The sequence below is a fragment of the Aedes albopictus genome, chromosome 2 (genome assembly GCF_035046485.1).
Source record: "Aedes albopictus strain Foshan chromosome 2, AalbF5, whole genome shotgun sequence".
NCBI classification, from domain to species: Eukaryota; Metazoa; Arthropoda; class Insecta; order Diptera; family Culicidae; genus Aedes; species Aedes albopictus.
In genome coordinates, this window is record NC_085137.1 from 287,226,212 (window position 1) to 287,247,475 (window position 21,264).

General features: G+C 37.9%; 1 protein-coding gene across 1 annotated transcript in view; it reads right to left on the minus strand.

Moving 5' to 3' along the window:
- LOC109411130 (FMRFamide-related peptides) overlaps window positions 1-19,721 on the minus strand; it is a 64,511-nt gene extending 44,790 nt beyond the window's left edge. Inside the window, exon 1 of the mRNA XM_029872912.2 lies at window positions 19,373-19,721. The gene's annotated coding sequence lies outside the window, so the exon portion shown is untranslated. The remainder of the gene's footprint in view (window positions 1-19,372) is intronic.
- Between the last annotated feature and the right edge of the window lie 1,543 nt (window positions 19,722-21,264).

Genomic DNA, 21,264 nt, shown 5'->3' on the forward strand with positions numbered 1-21,264 from the left:
TGTCTGGACGGTAATAAATTTTTCTACCTGTCGTTCCGAATGTGATCCCTAACAACGCCAGCCGTTAATATCCATTTTTCCGCTGACATAGATCTCCTTATCACCCAGAGTTTCTCAAGCCATCGATTTGGGCTAGATTGGCTATAAAAAAGGACTCGGATTGTTATTTCCGCATCTGAATGGATTAGATAATATGTATAAGGTGCGAATCAATTCTGAATAACAATACTTAATATTGATGGAGGCGCAATGAAATTAATTGTTAAAATGATGAAATTCAGTAGGTTTGTTTATTTTTCTTCACAATTGTATGACTATCTACAAATTCTTTTTTCATTGACGCAAGTATTTTAACAGACCTATTTATGCGTGTGTGAGACATTTATGGTGTGTGAGAAACCTTTTCACTAGATTACCTTAATCAAAGGTGTATTTGTGTAGATGGTTGAAGTTGATCTCTGTAGGACCAACGTCCATTATTTACTCAGGATGTAATCCTGAAAATGCAGGAAATCAGAATATGGTGATTATCTGCCTTCGGCTCCTGATGTGAGCGCGATAGTTACTAATCGTAATAGCGTCGCAAAATTACAATAGATTGTGTTCCCATTGTATGCGATTTGACAACAAGCACACTAATCTCACTGAGCCATGCTTGCCGTTCATCACAAATACAGAGAGCTTCCTTTGCCACTGACCATTTTGTGTGTGTATGTCGTGTGGCAAAAATGAATATAAACTATGCCGAATAAAGTCAAAGTAATTTCCTTTACGAAAAGTTCCTGGTTCGACCGGGAATCGAACCCGCCATCGTCAGCATAGTCATGTTGACTACCCTCGCCATTACAACTACCATACCAAATTTGAGTATAACTTAAGAGAACCTGTGATTACCTTAAAAGTCAATAATTATTTCACAACACACAACTTGAAAAAACAGCCTATAAACAAAAGAAAATTTCCTATAGAAATAGTATTGGCAGAAATGCACATGATTTCTATAACAACACTATTGTAGTGTTGTTTCCTTCAATGGACATAAAAAAAACTCAAAAAAGGTTTTTGTTATAAGCGAGACACACCAGCTAGCAATTCATTCTAGTAATTATAATTGTTTTGTCCCTTCGACCTTTTGTCCATTCCACTGTTTGTCCTTCAACTTTCTGTCCTGACTGAAGGAATATATCAGAGCTGCGGAAACACACGCGAACTGGGTACATCTTTCATCATGATGGGCGATATGCAGAAGCGCGTGATCGGTTGATGCCCGATCGTTGAACGAATGTGCAGGTTAAGGAACAAGGGCCGATTCTTCAACTTCAGCATAAACAACGTGAACAGCCCTCACTCCGGAAGCACTGATGAAGACAAGGGCGCATTCTACGCGCGAAGTACGACTCGAATGCGAGTATGACCGCCGCCGAGGTCACGACGTCAAGATCATCAGAGGATACCTAAACGCTTCGGTAGGCCAGGAGGACAAATTTAGACCACCGATTGGAAAGTTCAGCCGACGAAAGATAACGACCTACGACTCATCGATTTCGTCGCCTCCAAAAACATGGTCATACGTAATACCTTTTTCCATAACCTCCCTTATCGTTACACCTGGAGATAACCATAACAGACCGAATCGCAATTCGACTACGTTCTGATTGACGGGCGATTCTTTTCTCCGACATTATCGACGTCAGGGCCAATCGTAGCGCAAATGCCGACGTTAAGTGCCCCCCACAATGCATACACGGAGAAATCAAACTACCTAATTTTTAGGTCGATTTTACTCAAAGCTGAGTATATCGAATAAACTAGTTACCCAAAATTAGGTTGTTTTCCCTCTTTCCCTCACCGATGTTGTCAAAAACAAACAGAGATGCATCTACCCAACGGGGGTCCTTGAGCCCAATAAGCCAATTTTGGGTAAATGCAGGTTTACTCAAATTTGGGTTGAATGAGGGGGGTCTTGCGTTGAATTTACCTACTCTTAAGTAAATGTTTTTGCTGGAGGTGAAGGCAATTTACCTAGTGTGAGTTTGATCGATTTACTCAAATTTGACTTATTGGGCCGAACTATGGGATTGCGTCAAAAGAACTCAATTTTGGGTAGTTTGACGGTTCCGTGTACGTTTGCGTGTGCGTCACAGTAGTTTGCCAGATTTTCCATTGGAAACCTGTCAAAAAAAAAAACGCAAACCTCAACGAAACGGATGCTATGTGTTCCAGGCTTTTCCTGGTGACGGTCAAACTGCGCCCAAAACTTTCCGTCATTAACAATGTACAGTACCGGCGATCGCCAGTAGACCTAGAGTGATTGAAGCAATGGGATGTCTGCTCAGCATATGTACGTGCAGAATCTCGAAGCATTATTGCCGGTCGAGGGTGTGCTCGAGGTAGTCCCTCTAGAGGACTGCTCGAATATAGTCAAAGCAGCCGAGAGCACCATCGAGTATGTGGAAAGGAATCGAATGGTTCAACGAAGAGTGCAGGGCGATTTTGGAAATAAAGAGCACAGCACGGGCGATAATGTTGCTGCAAAGAACCCGGCAGAACATGAAGCGTTACAGACAGAAGCGTAAACAGTAGACCCGCCTCTTTCGGGAGAAAAAGCGCCGCCTGGAAGAAGCAGAGTACGAAGAAATGGAACTGATGTGCTAATCTCAAGCAACACGAATGTTCGATCAGAAGTTCAACGCATCCCACAACGGCTTCGCGCCGAAATGTGTAGGTATAACTGCGGGGAAATTTAGACGGAAATCTAGCACTTCGATAAGCGCCTGAATGGCGTGAAGAACGTTGGTACTGGAAACCAAGGTCACGGTAACGACGGAAACGACTACGCCAATGCAGCTGAGGACGAATATTAATCAACTCTCACTCTGAAGTAATTTATGGATGCTCTTCACCAGCTTAAAACCAATAAAGCAGCTAATAAGAATGGCATCGCAGCTGAACTCATCAATATGGGCCCAGAACAATTGGCCACCTGTCCGGATCTGGGTCCGGATCAGATCTGGGAAACCGAACAACTACCGGAGAATTGGAAGGAAGAGATAATCTGCCCCATCCACAATAAGGTGACCATGTGGAATCTGAGAACTTCAGAACGACCTCCTACAAAGTGCTACCGCAGATCATCTTCAGTCGTCTGTCACCTAAAACAGATGTGTTCGTGGAAAATCATCAAGTCGGCTTCAACGACAGCCGGTCGACAACGGACCAGATCTTCACCGTCCAACAAATCCTCCAAAAATGCTGTCCCAACGAATCACCTGTTCATCGACTTCAAACAGCATACTAGGGTAACAAATCAAAATTTGAACTAGTCAAAATGTAATCTTAATTTGAACTATTTTGAAATTCATTGAAATGGCGTACTTTTTGGGCACATATTGTTCCAAAAAGATGTTAAACAGCTTTTTGCAATATAATCTGATAACATAAGCTTTAAAAGCATTGAAAAAAGCGTTTTTGTCATCGAAAATAAGCAATTGAAAAATCACTGTGATTTTCACCTATTTCCCCCCAGAGAAAGCACATTTTCGGTGCACCCATACAGGTCAAGTATTGCATAACAAGCAATCAGTGAATACGTCAAATGAAAGCTTATTTATCGTAGAATCGACCAACCGAATAATATTCCGCATTATTTGTCATAGAATTATCAAATTTAAATGGTTCTTACTTGGAGAATGTTATCTTATGTTGAACCACAGAGAAACAGACGTCACACTCTCATCGCTTCCCATCGATAACCTATTTAACGGGTGATTCAAATATTCAGTAGTAGGTCGATTGACCACTCACGGTGCTGGTATCGTTTTTGCTTCTGTTTAACGTTTGCTCGCTACCGCCATCTAGTGACAGTCCGGCCTAACACAGTACATTTAGCATTGGGCGATTACGTTTTCATGATGATGTTTTTTAATGAAATTTGTTCTAAGTATTACGTCTGTTTCTCTGTGGTTGAACCATTTGTAATCTAAATTTGAACTAGTAAACGGGGCGAGCTTCCAGTATTGGCCAACAGACTGCGCTAGTGGTTGCTTTGTTTACTCTTGGGGGATGAAAAATTTCAAATTTAGTTTCCAAATTTCTAAAGAATTTAGAACATTCTGAGTTGAGATTCCACTGCCTTATGATAAATAGGTATGAGAATTAGCAGATTCATGTGATTTTTAGTTGTTTAGCATGGAATTGGCTGTTTTATGAGTTGCTCGAGCTGCTGCCGCCAGTAGTTCAAATTAAGATTAGAATTGGTTCAAATTATGATTAAAATCATTGTTGATGAAAAATCGAATATTTCAATGAAATTCGGTGCAAATGCAAACTTTTTACCATTTAACAGATAGCTTATTCCCGTGGCTTTCATGTACATAAGATTTTGCCGTAGTAAATTATTTCCATGTGGGAGAAAAAATCACTTAAAATTTGCACTGCTTTAGAAAGCCTCAATTTGGCTCAAAGTTTGATTACCTACCCTATAATAAAGACAGATCTTTGGAAAAAAAAATAGACGAAAACACTTGGAAGCTGATCAGACAGATCAAAATAAAGATGGACGATGGAAAGATGAACACTAACCAACTGAAATGTGATTTTTCGTGAAAGGGTTGGTAGTTATTACAAGCGAACGCATATCGTTTCACAACAGGTCTCACGTCTCTCAAATATAAAATATATGGATCTCGCGACTCAGTACTAGTTACAAAGTGGCAACAATGCTTAATGTCATTTCTATAAAAGGTAGAGACATCTTTAAGTATTTTTTTAGTTTGAAGTATCTAATTTCAGTATATCCCAGTCAACCAGGGATCGTATAAGATGTTGCATAAGATGATAAAGTGGAGGCGATATGCGTACATTTTACATGCGCCGACATGGAGGCATGCACGCATATGGCCTCCACTTCATCATCTTATGCAACATCCTATACGATTACTGATTGTCAGGGATATTACTGGAGCTAAAATAACATAACTTAAACACACACTCAACTTTGCAAATATTAAAACCGTTGATTTGGGCAATCAGCTGGAATAATTTACTTCATGTATGTTCAGAATAGATGTTGGTGCTTGTTTTCAAACGTCCATAAACTATATAAAACATTCAATAAGGTGAAACATGAATTACATTGAAAAATATGGCAGAACTTAACAATGTTTGAAGATCACGTAAAGAAAATGTATAAATTAGTCGACATTCGAAAATGCTAGCGTTGTGTAATTAATAGATGATTCATTTCGTTTATGTCTATCAAAAATAAAAATAAACAGTAGGAAGTTTTGTTAATTTCAACTGTTGCAAATTACCCCATAGTGCTTGTCGAATATGAGAATGATTTTTTACATTACTTATTCGATAAGTTCATCCAACTTTACTCATTCAGCTACACTGATAGGCAAAATAAAGTGCCCACCTTTTAGTTTTTTCAATTTCTCTCATTTACTTAGTTCAAATTAAAGTAAACACACTGTAGTTTTTTTTATTATCTTATTTTTTATATTCTTTTTAAGTTTTACTTATGGAATACTGAAAAAAAGGAGTTTTACTTAAAGAAAAAAAAATCAATTTGTGTTGAAAAAAAACAGTGACAAAAAAAGTGCCCACTTCAAAAATCGATATGTTTTCGATAAGTTTTTATAGGAAGACCCCTCGATTGTTTATGTTTTGATATTTTGACATGTTTTGAAGCAAACGGCTTGACCTGGTGCATTTGTTTACGTGATCGCGTTTGATTAAGTTGAAAAAAATGGAGAACGTAGTGGTTTTGAAAGCAATTCCGTTGTGTATCCGAAAACTGTTAGTTCGTGACGTGCAAAACGGTGAATCGCACCGGGCTGTCGCTAGGAAGTACAGTATCAGTAAGGCAGCGGTTGGCAAAATTCTTCTGAAGCTTAAAACTTTTGGATCAGTGGTGGATCGCCCTGGCAGAGGCAGGAAGCGGAAAACGGATGCGAGAACGGACACCAAGATCATGCGCGAAATCAAGAAGAACCCGAAGGTAACTGTCCGCGAGATTCAGGAAACCCTTCAGTTATCAGTTTCCGGTCGAACTGTTCGTCGCCGTCTCGTAGCACAGGGGTTGAATAGCAAACTTGCCCGGAAGCGCCCATTTATCAGCAAGGCAAACAAAGCCAAACGGCTTAAGTTTGCTAAGGAGCATGCTGATAAGCCCCTAGAGTTCTGGAAAACGGTTCTCTGGACGGACGAATCAAAATTCGAGCTTTTCAACCGAAAGCGGCGGGTTCGTGTTTGGTGCAGATCGGGAGAGGAGCTTCAGGAGCGCCACATTCAAGGCACGGTGAAGCATGGAGGAGGAAATGTAATGGTGTGGGGATGTTTTTCGTGGAGTGGAGTGGGTAGTCTCGTGAAAATCGACGAGGAGGTTTCGCTGCTCCAGACGGGCCTTGAAGAGAAGTTCGTATTCCAGCAGGACAACGACCCGAAGCATACTGCCAAGAAGACCAAGTCTTCCGGTCTTGTCGGATCAAACCGCTGGAATGGCCTCCACAAAGCCAGGACCTCAATCCCATCGAGAATTTGTGGGCGATTCTCGATGCCAGGGTTGACAAAACTGGTGTTACCAATAAAAATAACTATTTTGAAGCCCTGGAGCGCGCCTGGGAAGAGCTAGATCCACAGCCACAGCACCTAAAAAACCTGGTCGAGAGCATGCCGAAGCGCCTGCAGGAGGTCCTGAAGGCCAAAGGAGGACACATCAATTATTGAAAAGCTTTTGTTTTACTTTAATTTATGTTTTCTGTAGCCTAAATGAAGTGGACACTTTTTTTGTCACTGTTTTTTTTTCAACACAAATTGATTTTTTTTCTTTAAGTAAAACTCCTTTTTTTCGGTATTCCATAAGTGAAACTTAAAAAGAATATAAAAAATAGATAATAAAAAAACTACAGTGTGTTTACTTTATTTTGAACCAAGTAAATGAGAGAAATTGAATAAACGATGAGGTGGGCACTTTATTTTGCCTATCAGTTAATAGGGCATAAAATGAGCAAACAGTTTCAACAGAGTAGCTAAACAATAAACAAAAAAATAAAATTTATGTTTCCACCAAAACGATCTTTGTTATACATAATATCGATAATTGAAACAGTGGAGCATACTATAGCTTTCATTATCAGAAAATAGTTGACATTTAATGTATGTCATCGTGTTGCAAGTAATATCGCTGTTGCAAGTAGCCCCGTTTAACGGTGTCTATTTGCCGGGGCCCGTGGCGTAGTGGCTACACGTTTGCTTCATAAGCGGATGGTCATAGGTTTGAACCCAGCCCCGGCACTTGCAATTTTTCGACAGTTGCTCTTCCCCCCGAGAGCAGCTGGCACCTGACCCTCTTCGGAGCATATAGCTCTAACGGACCCGGAATTTGGATATCGGCGAACCGCAGCTCATAATGGACCCCCAATCGGACTGGAAAAGGAACAGCAGCCACACATCAGCATCATCGTGCTCATCATTCTACCATGGACAGGGTAGAAGAGTGAAAGAAGCACAAAAGCGAAGACGGCTAATAACAAGACAGACATCTTCCCTCTTTCTCCATATACCTTGGGAGCTACAAGCACACTAGCGCCACGAACGACTTCAGGGAACAACATCATGAATGAGTGTGCATGCAATGCTACCATTTGCGTGTACGTATTTGCATGTACACGCACACAATCATATTTTAATGTTCCTGTGAATCGTTGAGGGCGTTTGAACCATGTCGCCTGCAACAGGGTGGGAGCTGTCTGTCTTGTTATTAGCCGTCTTCGACAAAAGGCAATAAAAGTAGAATAGAATAGAATACATTTAGGCGCTGTACAAAGTGGAAGTGCAGCAGCCAATTGGAATCGCTCACGTAGTACCCTAGTGGACAAAGGAGCTGTAAATTAGGTTAAGTGATTAAGAATAAAAAAAACAGTGTCTATTTAATCTCATACACCCAGTGTTTTCAACAAATTATTTTGACCAATTTTACCGACCTATTACCGAGTTGCAGCCGTATTTCTGTGTCCAGATAATTTACGAACATATGGATATTACATTTGAATAGTTTGGCTAAATATCATTGTTAGTTATGATATTTTTACTGATATTGTCCCTGGATATTACAATCTAACCAGTATTGAATTTTTTTTTTTGGAATGCTCTTAAAAATATTGAAATGGGCCTCAAATGCAACATTTTCAGAACCTCTGTTGTACTATCATTTTGTTTCTATGCTCAAGACACTCACAGCATAAAATATGCATGCCACAAAGCTACAGCGTAAGGAACGGCTTACTTTGCGATACTTTCCTTAGACATCACTCCCATCGATGGACATGCACTGTTTGCCTTCAAACAACAATGGTACATATTCTTACATCCTTCATTCGCATTCCGCAAGATTACTTAACATATTTTGACTTGCCGCGACATGAACTTTATCTCCGATGTATGCTTCATCCAGTACTGACGCTGCCTCAAGGACTCAGCTTCGACAGCTGAACCATTCCAGTTAACTGAACTTTTATTAGTCATTGTAAATGTTCTTATCCGCTTGTCTCAATCGTGTGCAAGTTCTTCCTTCCTCGTCAACGAATGACGGGAATGATTCATACTGCCAGCATAAATTTGGCGCCTTGTGGCTCCGGAGGAGGACACACTATTGTGGAAGGAGAAGAACCATCAACAAAACTCTGCCCTTCCTGCGAGACAAACGATTTTTTTTTTTCGTGCGGGCTAATGGACCGAACCGTGGGAAATTATGTGCTATGGAAAAATCAATTCTATTTCAAGTTCTCAAATTGTCGATTGTTGAACGGTTTAAAATATGTTGCATAAATCCTTAAATATACGACTGTAACCACACAAAATCAGAAATTATTCCTTTAAAGTGTTGAAATGATCATTCTAAATTTCTATCTCATTAAAAAAAAATCTTTGTCATTAGATGCTTTTGGGCAACGCATATACCTTTTCTCAAAGGAAATATGAAAACGTGTTTGCCCTCAAAGCATCATTTCGCTGTCCTACTCTCCGAAACAAATCCAAACTTTTAAAACTTGATTACGGATGAGATTGGCATTTGGAAACTGTCTTGTGCATATAATGTTATTAGCGTGCTCTCATTTTACATTTATATTCTTGTACATCGGTGGGCGAATACGCTTGACGCCGTGCTTGCCGTAGGATTGAAACTCTTTCAATTTAACTAATTTTGAACGGATAAGAAAAGGGAGCAAAAACTGAATCGTTTGAGCTTCTTCGGAAAACGATAGCTCGGAGACGCACGTAGCATATATCATGTGGGTAAACTTTTGTTGTTGGTCGTATTATCGTTGACGTTACGTACATTGTAATTTACGAATGCATTTGGCTCTTCCCAATAACCGTATATTCTGCATTTAGTTCACGTGCGAATCAAATTGCCAAATAGCGTTTTCTATTGTGCTTCACAGTATCAGCGCGTTATTAATAGCCTTCGGTATGACAATATGCTTTTAGGCCAGCATAGTAGGTACCTACAACTTTCTTGGATCTGTCTGTTTTTATCGGCATGCAGGAGAGAAACTTTCTTTTGTATGGACATTGCGGCAACTGAGTGCGTGGTGTGTGTGGCAAAAGTCATAAACTGCATTTTCCTTGAGTAACTTTAGTGGACAACTTCTGGCTGACGATGTTGTCCTGCTGATATGGACGAATAAGTGCTCACCCCATCGTGACCTCTAATAGATGTATACGTAGGAGATTTGTAATTTTATTGCAAAGTTTCAAGTACGACAATGGCATTAGGCCAAAGTGATCTTACTATATATTTGTGCATGCTTCAGAGCATGGCATCTTTATCGGCTGATAATGTGTAAAGCAAAGTATTAGGTTGGCCGTCGCCAATCACTTCATTAGTATCACAGCGTACGAATATAGATCGTGTACTTATATCTCAGGTTAAGTTTCTTGTTACATTACATAATTGCATAGTTGACGTATTCGCCAAATGATCATTTTATATAGTACTACATGCTCTAATACGGTTCCGGGTCATTTGGTCGAATGCCGTTTGGCCGATTACCATTTGGCCGAATGCCGTTTGGCCGAAAAATGAATGATGTACTTAAGTGACCATACTACTGTTCTCACTCCCAGCCTCAGTATAACTTGAAAGAACAGCCTATGAGTCACAGAAGGAAAAATCTGTGATAAAATATAGTCAGTTTCAACGCCAACTAATCTCTGAAAGCCAAAACTAAAAAGAATAGCCTATGAATGAAAGAAGGAAATATTTCTGATGATCATATTGGCAATGAGCTGGAAAAATAAATTATTTTGAATCAGGGTTCCTGATTTCCACTTTTCATCTTCTTCCACATTCGAACACAGTCAGCAGCGAACGGTTGTCGCTCTTTTTTGTGTGTTTGCTTGTCAGCGACGACAGTAAACTCCGGCGAACGGTGGGGAAGCCACACTTGGAAATTACTCATTCGTCCACATTCGCATCGCAAGCGATCGAGTGGTGATGCGATTCGTGAGTGATACGATTCATTATGTGCACACGATTTTTGGATGTTTTCGATTTATTTTCTTTGCTAATCTAGCATTTCAACAACAATAGGGGGATTAGGGGCATAATGGACACCCTAAGGAAATGAGTATATTAGGCCTGTGTAACAGACAAAAACTTTACATATTATCAGTTGACTTACAACTTGAACTTGTTTCCTACGTATTTCAATCATTTACAGCTGCTAGAATGTCATTATTGTGAAGAAATACTGAATTGAAAACCATGTGTTTTTTGGGGCTGGCAGGAAAGGTACGGGGCGAAATGGACACCCATCGGGGCATAATGGACACCCCTGAATATTTGATGCTGTATCTTTGAGAATATCGACCAGTTAAGTAATTTGCCAACGGAGATCAATACCACAGATATAATACTCCATCTTAGACGAATTTACATAACTTCAAAACTAATTAAATAAATTTTAGGCAAAAATAAACGGATTGATTTTTTTCAAACTCTCTAAAACGCCTAACACTATGCAGCGCGCGTACATTAGTGTGGGTCATCGGAAGCGTTTTCTCAGATCAAAGCTTTTTTGGTTCCGTTTCGAGTCCTGAGTATCTGTGCAAAATTTGAGCACGATCGGTTGCGTCTACACTTTGCGCATTGCAATTGAAATTTGTATGGGATTTTGTATGAGAAAACATACTTTTTTGCATTATAGCCATAAGTTGAAAAAGTTTGTCTGAAACTTTTTAACCGATACTGTAAATTGATAGCCTAGGATGTTCTGAAGAACTTTGTTGCAGACCGCAAAGCGATCCGATGCTTGCGAAAATAGTTATAACCAACGAACCGCATGCATGTGTTTAAGTTTTAACATGTAAAGGAATAACAATAGCAACAAAATCATGATGTTTCACCTAGCAATGCCAACGCTATAACTTTTTTCATAAGCATCAGATCACTTCGCGGTCTTCGACAAAGTTTTTCGGGCTATGTTTTCACTTTAACGGTTACACGGTTTTAGAAAAATTCGAGCTTGTTATGAGAGAAATGCAAAAAAGTGTATTTTCCCATGTAAAACCTCATACAAACTTCAATCGCGATGCGCAAAACGTAGACATAACCGATCGTGCCCAAATTTTGCACACTTATTTGGGTCCTAAAATGGTATCAAAAAAGCTTTGATCTGATGGGATACCACTGAATTTTTAACTTTTCCATATAAACGATGACCCACTCTAGCGTACATCCATTCATGATTGCCAGTGTTCATTTCGCCCCGAATCGACTACACCATGGAAATTGCTATTTTCAGTAAGTTCTGATAAAAAAAAAATAATACTTCATCCAATGTTAAATCTGCGTATACATGTAGATAAGCTAACAATTCACTTGTTTGTATGGTGAACACACTCAAACACTCGTAATACCTTATTTGCTGCTGCTTGGAAATTATAAGAAATCCACCATATGAAAAAAAATATTTCAATTTCAATGATATTTTGATTATTTTGAAGGAATATAAATGGTACTTTTGAAAAATATAACAATGACTTGTTCCTTTACACTTATGCATTAAAAGTTTTACATAAAATTCAACGGTTTCGGCAAAAACAGGGGTGTCCATTTCGCCGCGGGTGTCCATTATGCCCCTAATACCCCTATACACTAAAAATGTATGCATTGCATGCAGAAATTTTCTTCTAGTTATGATAATAGCCGCTTCGATCGCTCACCAGCATTCTTCACCATTCGCCATTCATTCATTCGCTTGCGATCCAAACTGCGACGAATGGCAACGAATATCCATGTCAAACCACTTGCGCATCGCATCCCACTGGTGATGGGGTTGCGTGTTTGATCATGACAATCCGTTTGCTGCATCTTTCTCGATTCGCTTCAGCAAAGAGGAGTGAATATGAATGGAATGAGGCGAATATACCGATCCTTGTTTTGAATTAAATGTGTTCACGAGAGCTATGAAACGGTGTGGTTGTTCTTATGTTCCGTAGAAAAACTTAAAAAAAATAAGAAACTTGATCTCAGAAAAAATGTTATCACAAATAAAAAACTTCTGGGTAGATTCAGTTTTATTTAAAAAATCGTTAGATATTTCACACCATCAAAACACATCTAATGAATTTCGTCAGCAATAGTCCATACAGCTTTCGAGCCACGATTATTTATATTGTTCTGCATCAAATCATTGGTTTCTTGTATACCAATACTATTCGTATAGTATCCTTCCCGTATGCGTATTTGCCGAACTGAAGCTTATGCGAAAACAACTTTTTTGATCTTAAATATCTATGCAAGTCTTTGATTTTCCATAAAACCCTTCAAAGGCTTACCATAGCTATATTGGAAATTTTAAAACACTCATGGAATATTTTACTTCCCTTAATCAACAATCATATTACCAAGACCTATTCTACACTGCGTAATTGGTGGGTTTGATAATTATATATTCCTACACAAATCTTGAATCTGACAATGACTGGTTTTTGCTCAATGTGTGCAGAAAAAACTGGCACTATTCACGAATTCAGATCAATAGTTCATCTAGAAATATAAAAACAGCAAATTTTATATTTTTCCTACAAACTACGATAGATAAGCTTCAAATGCTTCTAACAACACTTTTTTCCAAGTGATACCTTTTTTGTGCGGCAGCCGGTTGAAAGTGAACCGATTCTAAAGTACGCAGGCTTTAGTATAGAATGGAGCTGGCTTGGCTTACCTACTAAAAATTGAAATATCTTCAATTAACCCCGATATTCCCTATTTCAGTCGGGGCCCGTGGCGCAGTGGTCCACACGTTCGCTTCATAAGCGGATGGTCATGGGTTCGAACCCAGCCCCGGCACTTGCAATTTTTCGTCAGTTGCTCTTCCCCCGAGAGCAGCTGGCACCTGACCCTCTTCGGAGCATATAGCTCTAACGGACCCGGAATTTGGATATCGGCGAACCGCAACTCATAATGGACGACCCCCAATTGGACTGGAAAAGGAACAGCAGCCAACCACCAGCATCATCGTGCTCATCATTCTACCGTGGACAGGGTAGAAAAGTTGAAGCAGCACAAGGCACCAGTTCGATATAGTTGAATTAGAATAGAATACATGTAGGCGCTGTACAAAAAAAGTGCAGCGTCCAATTGGAATCGCTCACGTAGTGCCCAAGTGGACAAAAGAGCTGTAAATAAGGTTAAGTGATTAAGAATAAAAAAAAAAATCCCTATTTCAATAAACTTGCACATCCATCTCCGCCCGGAATGGAACGCAATTGCTGAGAGCAGGATCAACCTTATGTCAAATTGCCGATACTATGGATATTTTTTACAAAAATACGAGTTAAATAAGTCATTCATTCTGCAAGTTAGACGGGAATAGATGAGGATTTTCACAAAAAAAAAGGTGTGAGAGAGAGTGGGGTATAACGAGCTCAATACACTGATTTCCAGTTTTAAGTGTAGAATTAGCAAATTGTTAAAATATACAAAAATAAAAACAAAAAAAAAATACTGCTTTCCAGCATCGTGCGGCGAATGACACCATCCTTTTATGGAACTACTAGCTGTTGTACCCGGCAAACTTTGTCTTGCCTACTGCGTTTTTTTTACGTTTCAAGTCCCTAGCCAAGCCCAAGTCCCCGTTCAAAATGCATGAAAACCCGATTTTCAAAAACTCTAAATTTTTCCATGTTTTTTGCCTCATAAACCTTCTTTGGGTGAAAACTAACCAAACAAAACTTAGACGACCAAAATTGGACCACCCGGTCGCAAGTTATGCGCGGTCCCACGTATGCCACTGCATTTTTATATATATAGATAGAGATTTTTGTGTCAAAAATTCATCTCGTTTGTGTCAAAAAAAAAAATTCGAATCCATCTACTCCGAGCAGAGATATTGAACTTATTCGCGTTTGTACCTATTTTCCCCGCAGTGTGTACCAAGTATCCATATATTGATAATGAATTCTCAAACTTTCAATTAATTTTAGTCACTGGTGATGCACTCTATGAAAAGTTACAGCTTGTTTGACTTTTTTGTGAGATATAAAAAAAGTTGCCTATTTTTCATGCCATCTCCTGTATGTGCGGCGTTTTTCTGTTAACCGTAAAAACTACTACGTTTTCTTGGCTATTCTATTTCGTATGTCATCTCTTTGGCCATTGCATCAGTAGGCGAAAACCCATCAACCAAAATTGTTGAAGAAGTAATTTACATGATTGTTAAAATTTGCACATGTATTATAATAAGCTGGGCATATAACATAATTTAACGCTAATCTTTACATTCTTTTTATGTGCTTTACGTATAGCGTAAATTCAAACGTATTTTTGATACTGTGAATGTAAAATATCATTTATAAAAAGCTTTTGGTCTTTTAACAGAATTTTAAGAAATTTTTTTAAAAACTCCGAGATATCCTAGATTAATTTCTGGAAACCCCTTTAAATAGATGGATAGCAATTTCCGAGACAGAAAATCTCTTGTGAAATTTCATGACAAAAATGTCAAGCCATATTCAGTAGATTTCAGTAAAAATGTTCTAGAAAGCTTCAACGGTTTCTCAATGAATTCAGCAGCAAAATTTTCGAAGAATTCAATAATCCCTGCAATTTATTCAATGAGCCCTCGATGTGAACCTATTGACAAAATCAAAGATAAGTTCTACCATGGCTCTACGGAAGTTTTTTTTTTCTTAGGCTGAAAATGTCGTTAATAAAGATAATAATAAAAAAGTTTACTTTTTTCTGACAATTCTGTCAGTCTTCATCAAAACAAAATTCAAGAGTTTTGATTTAGGAATTCCGTCTCCGGACGTTGTTTTAAAGAACCCTTCATGATTAATATTCTGTCCAAAGTTTTACCAAAGCTTCATCTATCGAGTCGTCTAAGAATGCCACCATGAACATCTTGAGAACGTTTCAGATTGATTTTTTACAAATCACACGCAGTCTAGAGGACCAATAATATTCTTGAATAGATTTTTTCCAAATTTGTCTATGAAATTCCACCAGATTTTTCCACAATTTCTAGTAGGCGTTCTTCGTAAAATTTCACCAACAACAGCTATCAAAACTACCAAAAGAAGCTTTTAACATTATTTCAGAAATTTTGCCTGTTTCATTGGTTTTCCAACCTTTGCCATTCGTTCAAAAATTTAAATTATACCAAAAGCTACAGCCAAAAAACTGATCTCGGGGTTAAGACAGACATTGTTTACAGACTGAGGATTGGATTCTAACTTATCTCGCCAAGCTAGAAACTATTGGCATGGTTTCTACTCAATTTCAATATTCCTTGATTCAGCTTGATATGTAGGGTATGAGTACCCTTGTTCAGTTTATGTCCCTATGTTAACCCTATTCTAAAACAGACGATTGAAGTACCGATTGTTTCCGTTCTTTTTGTTATCATAAATGCTCTCTCATAACAGAAAAATACAAAAATAAACAAAGCAAATAGCGCTCATTAGCTTTGTTTTCGATAGGACGAAAATGGGAACACTTTGCTTAAGATGGGTTCTAGTACAGTCATAGCACAATCATGGGTCACGCACAATTATGGGTCAATTCCATTTGATTTGCATGGCGAACTGACCAACTAATAATTGTGACAGAGTGATCCATAATTGTGCAATGACTGTATCCTATTTATTTATTTTTTTTCTGATAGTGTTGAGTTTCATGCGAATTGATTAATGTAAGAGGCCATCTATAAACCATGTGACCATGTTGAAGGGTTGATCAATACAATTTTATTTTTTGTGTGTGAATAAAACACCACGCCAGGGGGTCGAAATCTCTCAAAAAATGACCACGTGGTTTATGGACAGATTGATGAAAACGCACAAAACGCAAAAACAGCGAAAAATTCAAAATCCGCGCCAGAAGCAACGTACATTTTGTAATTTCCCTAGGGAAGATTCAAATATTACGTCCATCGTTTTTCGGGATTTCCAGACCCCCCCCCCTCTGTCACGCAATTTTCCCATACCCAATACACGCATTGTCACACTTTTCTAGACCCCCCCCCTCCCCCAAATGTTGGACGTAATTTTTTAACGTTCCCCTATACAAATAATGGATTGGTATACCGAAGATTTTGCACTTAAATCAACACTTGTTGTTAAGCACTATATAATATTTGTTATGAGAATGTTTAAACATTACGTATTTATGATGGTTATAGTAGACACATTTATATTTAAATTATAAAACAACAAAGTAGCATGAAACGAGCTCACCTACTCATCTGCAAACGCGTGGAGCTATTTTCTGATACTAATCTCAGAATAAATGCAGATTTAAACTACAGACACTAAGCAAAGAGGAATTTTCCTGTCAAATGCTTAGTTTTTGATCGAGTGGATTATAATTATCCAATTAAGGCGAAACTGGAAGCATTTCCCCGTTTTTTTGTTTTTTTTTATTAAATAACGAAGCAATATTTTCAAAATCGGTTTTCGTGCACATGTAGAGTATGGATCAGGGTATCTTCTGAATTTTTTTCGCGATGGAAAATGTTTTCGTTTTTGCAGAAACCATTTTTGAACAAAATTTCACAAAAAAAAATTGTTTATGCAAAAACGAAACACATTTTCCACCACGAAAAAATTCAGAAGATACCTTGATGCAAACTCAACATGTGTACGAAACCCGATTTTGAAAATATTGCTTCGTTATTGAATGAAAAATCAAAAACCAAAACAAAATGAGAGAATGCTTCCAGTTTCGCCTCAATCCTAGTAGGATGTTGGGATCAATATGACCCGGACAGGCACCGTGACCTTTTTGTACAATTGGTCGAGCCGCATAATTTTTTTTCATATACCACACTTTCAGGTTAAGCTTTTGAATTTATCTGTAGGTGATTGAGTTGATTGATTTGTCTTTATTAGGTGATTGAATCTAGATATGACTAAATTACATTTTCAACACTGAACATGTTCGACAACATTATTAACCCTCTAATACCCAATTTTTTTATTTAGATCTAAATATCATTTCCGTCATCTAAAATCAATTTAAACATGTTTTGGAAGATAATTCTTTTTAATTCTCGATTTCGTGAATTTCAGTTTTTGATTTTTCTAATTTTTATTTTTGAACATCCTCACAGTTTTATATTTTTCCTGAAAGCCTATTTGGGGTACGGATTTTTTAAGATGAAAACATTTTAAGATTTTATGATTATTGTTGAAATATTTTTATTTTTATTTTTTTTTATAGAAAATTTTGTTTTCCGTGCAATTTTAAGGAAAATAATTTAAGAGTGTATTCGATTCCCTTAAACTATAAAACTAGGATAGAATGATTTGGGAAAAAATTGAAATATGTTAATTGTAACGATTTAATACAAAATAAACAATGACTTCTAGAAGGTGACTAAAACATTTTTCAATGATTTAAAAAAAATTGTAAATACGCTTTAAAATACACCAAAAAAATTTGAGATATACAAAACAGTCCTAAATTTGAGCCGAAAATATAAAAATTTTGAATTTCCTCGAAACAAAAATTACAAAAATGCTCGAACTATACCCCGTCCTAGACCCCGTCTAAAGGCAGAGTTGGGTATTAGAGGGTTAAAGCTTACATCTGAGCATTATAAGCGATATCCGAAATTATTGTGAAGAACGCGTGTTTGATACAACCATCTCTGTGGAGCATAATTGATCGGACAAACGCCGATTTTCATACAAAATGGCCAAGTTTGAGATGCTGTAACTACACAGATAAAAATAATGAGATTTACACGTCATGTAAACTACATTTTAGTCATGTAAACTTAGTGTTATGATGGTTTACATGACATATCGTGTAAATTTGTGTTATATGTCATGTAAAAACTCAGAGTCATGCTGAATTACATGACATATAATGGAAGTTTACATGATACATCAACATATGCTAAAGAAGGTCCACTCAATCTTCTTCTTCTTCTTCATGGTTCAAAGCATTTCCACAGTTATTAATTCTTTGCCAGCCATTGCATGAATTTGTACATCGTGTGGCTAGTACAATGACACACTATGCGCAGGGTGTCGAGAAAATTTTCCCGACCGGAACGAGAAGCGAACCCGCCGTCTCCGGATTGGCGAACCATAGCCTTAACCACTACCCGCATAAACGATAACAATAAAAAGTGCTTAACCACCCATTCGGGATACAACCGTGTTGAACCGTCTACATTACGGTCCGTGTATGGTGTTGGTTTATTAGGGTAGGGTTTTTCATCGGAGTAAGACCAATTCCAAAATATAACAAGTACGAAGTCCAAAAGGACCAAGGTATCTTCAGATTTTTTTTCATGGTGGAAAATGTTTTCCATTTTTGCAGAAACCATTTTTTGTGTAATTTTGTTTAAAAATGGTTTCTACAAAAAACCGAAACACATTTTCCACCAGGAAAAAAAATAGATACCTTGATCCATATTCTACAAACAAAAAAATGAGGAAATAAATCCAATTTTGCCAAGTTTATCAAAATAACAAGTAAAGTTCTCCGGTGATCCCGATGAAAAAATTACTATATTTCCGTTCAAAAACAGTTTCACCAAAACTTTCGACGTTCAAACTTATCTGTAAAAATAAAGACAACCATGCGTCTCCATGGGTTAAGCGCTACTTCTTTTCGACCCAGCCATGGAGACGCATGGTTATCCTTTCTGCAGGTGAATTTGAGCAACGATAATTTTAACGATGAAGGAATTTATTTATGATGACGTTGCTTATAATTAGAATAGATTCTAAAACTGTGGGATTGTATGGTTTATTGGTGATAGAGAGACATAGCATATTTTATTGTGAATGTGTATTTTTTTTGCAAAATAAGATTTTTCCAGTTGCTATTAAGAACACTCACCAAAACTAATACTTCGAAGAACGTAATATCCACCGACAGCAAATAGATAACGATTCTATTATGTTCAAGTTTCCACCTTATAAACTAAGTTCACTACACATGCACGGGTTTTCAGATAAATGTTCTCATTGTCGCAATGTATATCCTTTCTCCGGCGGCAGCACCTGTGGCTAGTCAGTCCATCCGCCTTATCAAGCTTTGTACTTTGCTCCAGTCTTTGCCAACAGTTTTTATCTTCTGACCGCATAGCGCAACATCACATTGGTTTTATAACTCTGGTGGAAGTTGATTTTCTTGCCGAACATGTGCTTTAGGATGAGCAGGCAGAGCACACACCATGGCACGCATTTCCAGCCACACAGGAAAGGACACCCACCACATACTACTTACTGCGAGCGCGAGCGGTTGCCGTGGGTATCACGATTACAGATTATCATTATTAGCTTTACCACAGTTATTAACAGCTTCACTGGTGCTTCCCTCGCTAGAATTAACGCTCACACTGTTGATGAACGGTGAAATTTAAATCCTCATTTACGCAGAAGGATCACTTTCATATACTTACTGCAGCAGGAGCCTAATACCAGACAAGAATGGGTCAGTCTCGGTTGCCTCTATTGAAATGAAGAGTGTCCCCTGTGATACAAACAAGCGCTTTGGTCGTGCAGTGCCAACTATGTGGATAACCAACGTTACCAATCCTATAGTTAGAAGGATTGAATTAAGTTTTCGTAGAACAAAACATCTTCTCAAAAAGCATACCCGAGGGTGGCATAAAAACCAAATCAAGTATAAAACACTCACAAATTTTGCAATGATAGGTTATTTCATCATTATTATGTTGTTTATTAAGGCTCAATTGCATATTTTCAAACTGAAGAAGAACTTTTCCCCAGAATGATCAACAAATCAAAAAAAGGTTGTCCGATTTTTATAGTGAACAATTGACCATTCTTATATTAGTCAGCTCGTGCGGCGAGTGTCAATCACTTAGTCGTATCGTGCTTAGGAGCCCGGGTTCGATCCCCACCGCGTTGTCTAGTGTCGTGCTTTCTTCAAAAAGCGAATAGCACATTGCACAGTGTTTAATTTTGCCGATTTCGTGCCCTTTATTAATAACCTTCCAACCGTTGATTTATGCGATATAGTTTCTACATATCAAAAGATTATAAAGAGTTGGATAATCAAATCACCTATAAGTGAGATGACACAATATTTTTTTTTTCAAAAAATGCAGATAGACGTTTGATGTCTTCGGCAAAGTTGTGCAAAATGCAATTTTGAACAACTTTGTCAAAAACGTCATAATGGTAAATCTCATACTTACGAGATATATTGCGTTGTCTGTGCATGATCCCTAAAAATCACACCTTTATTTCATCATAACTTTTAAACGGGATTTTATATATATTTTTTTTTGCAAAGTTGTTTGCAATGTTAAAATACATGGTATTGCTGAACATTGGAAAACGCTAGCTTTTGTAATAACAAAGTTATCAACAAACTGCTGATTTGTATAGGGTAACATTGAACTCGTCTAACTGCTTTCAGCACAAAATGGCGCAGAGAACCGTTTCGAATAATGAATCAACTATATTTCTACTATATGAAAATGGCTTAAACTTTTGTAGGCAAGTGTATGGAATATTTGGACCTATGGCAATGTACCAGTTAAGTCGTATAAGAATACACACCATCTTTAGAGCATGGCTTCATCGCAATAAACGACATTCCAGTGTTTTATTACGATGAACGTAACTTATTCGCATAAGAGCGCGAGCGAACTCATATAGTTCATAAACTCATAGTGCTAAATAAATTTACACAATTAGGTACTGCGATCAGGGATGGAAACACTCACTTACAAATAGTTTAACTTTCTAACTACAATA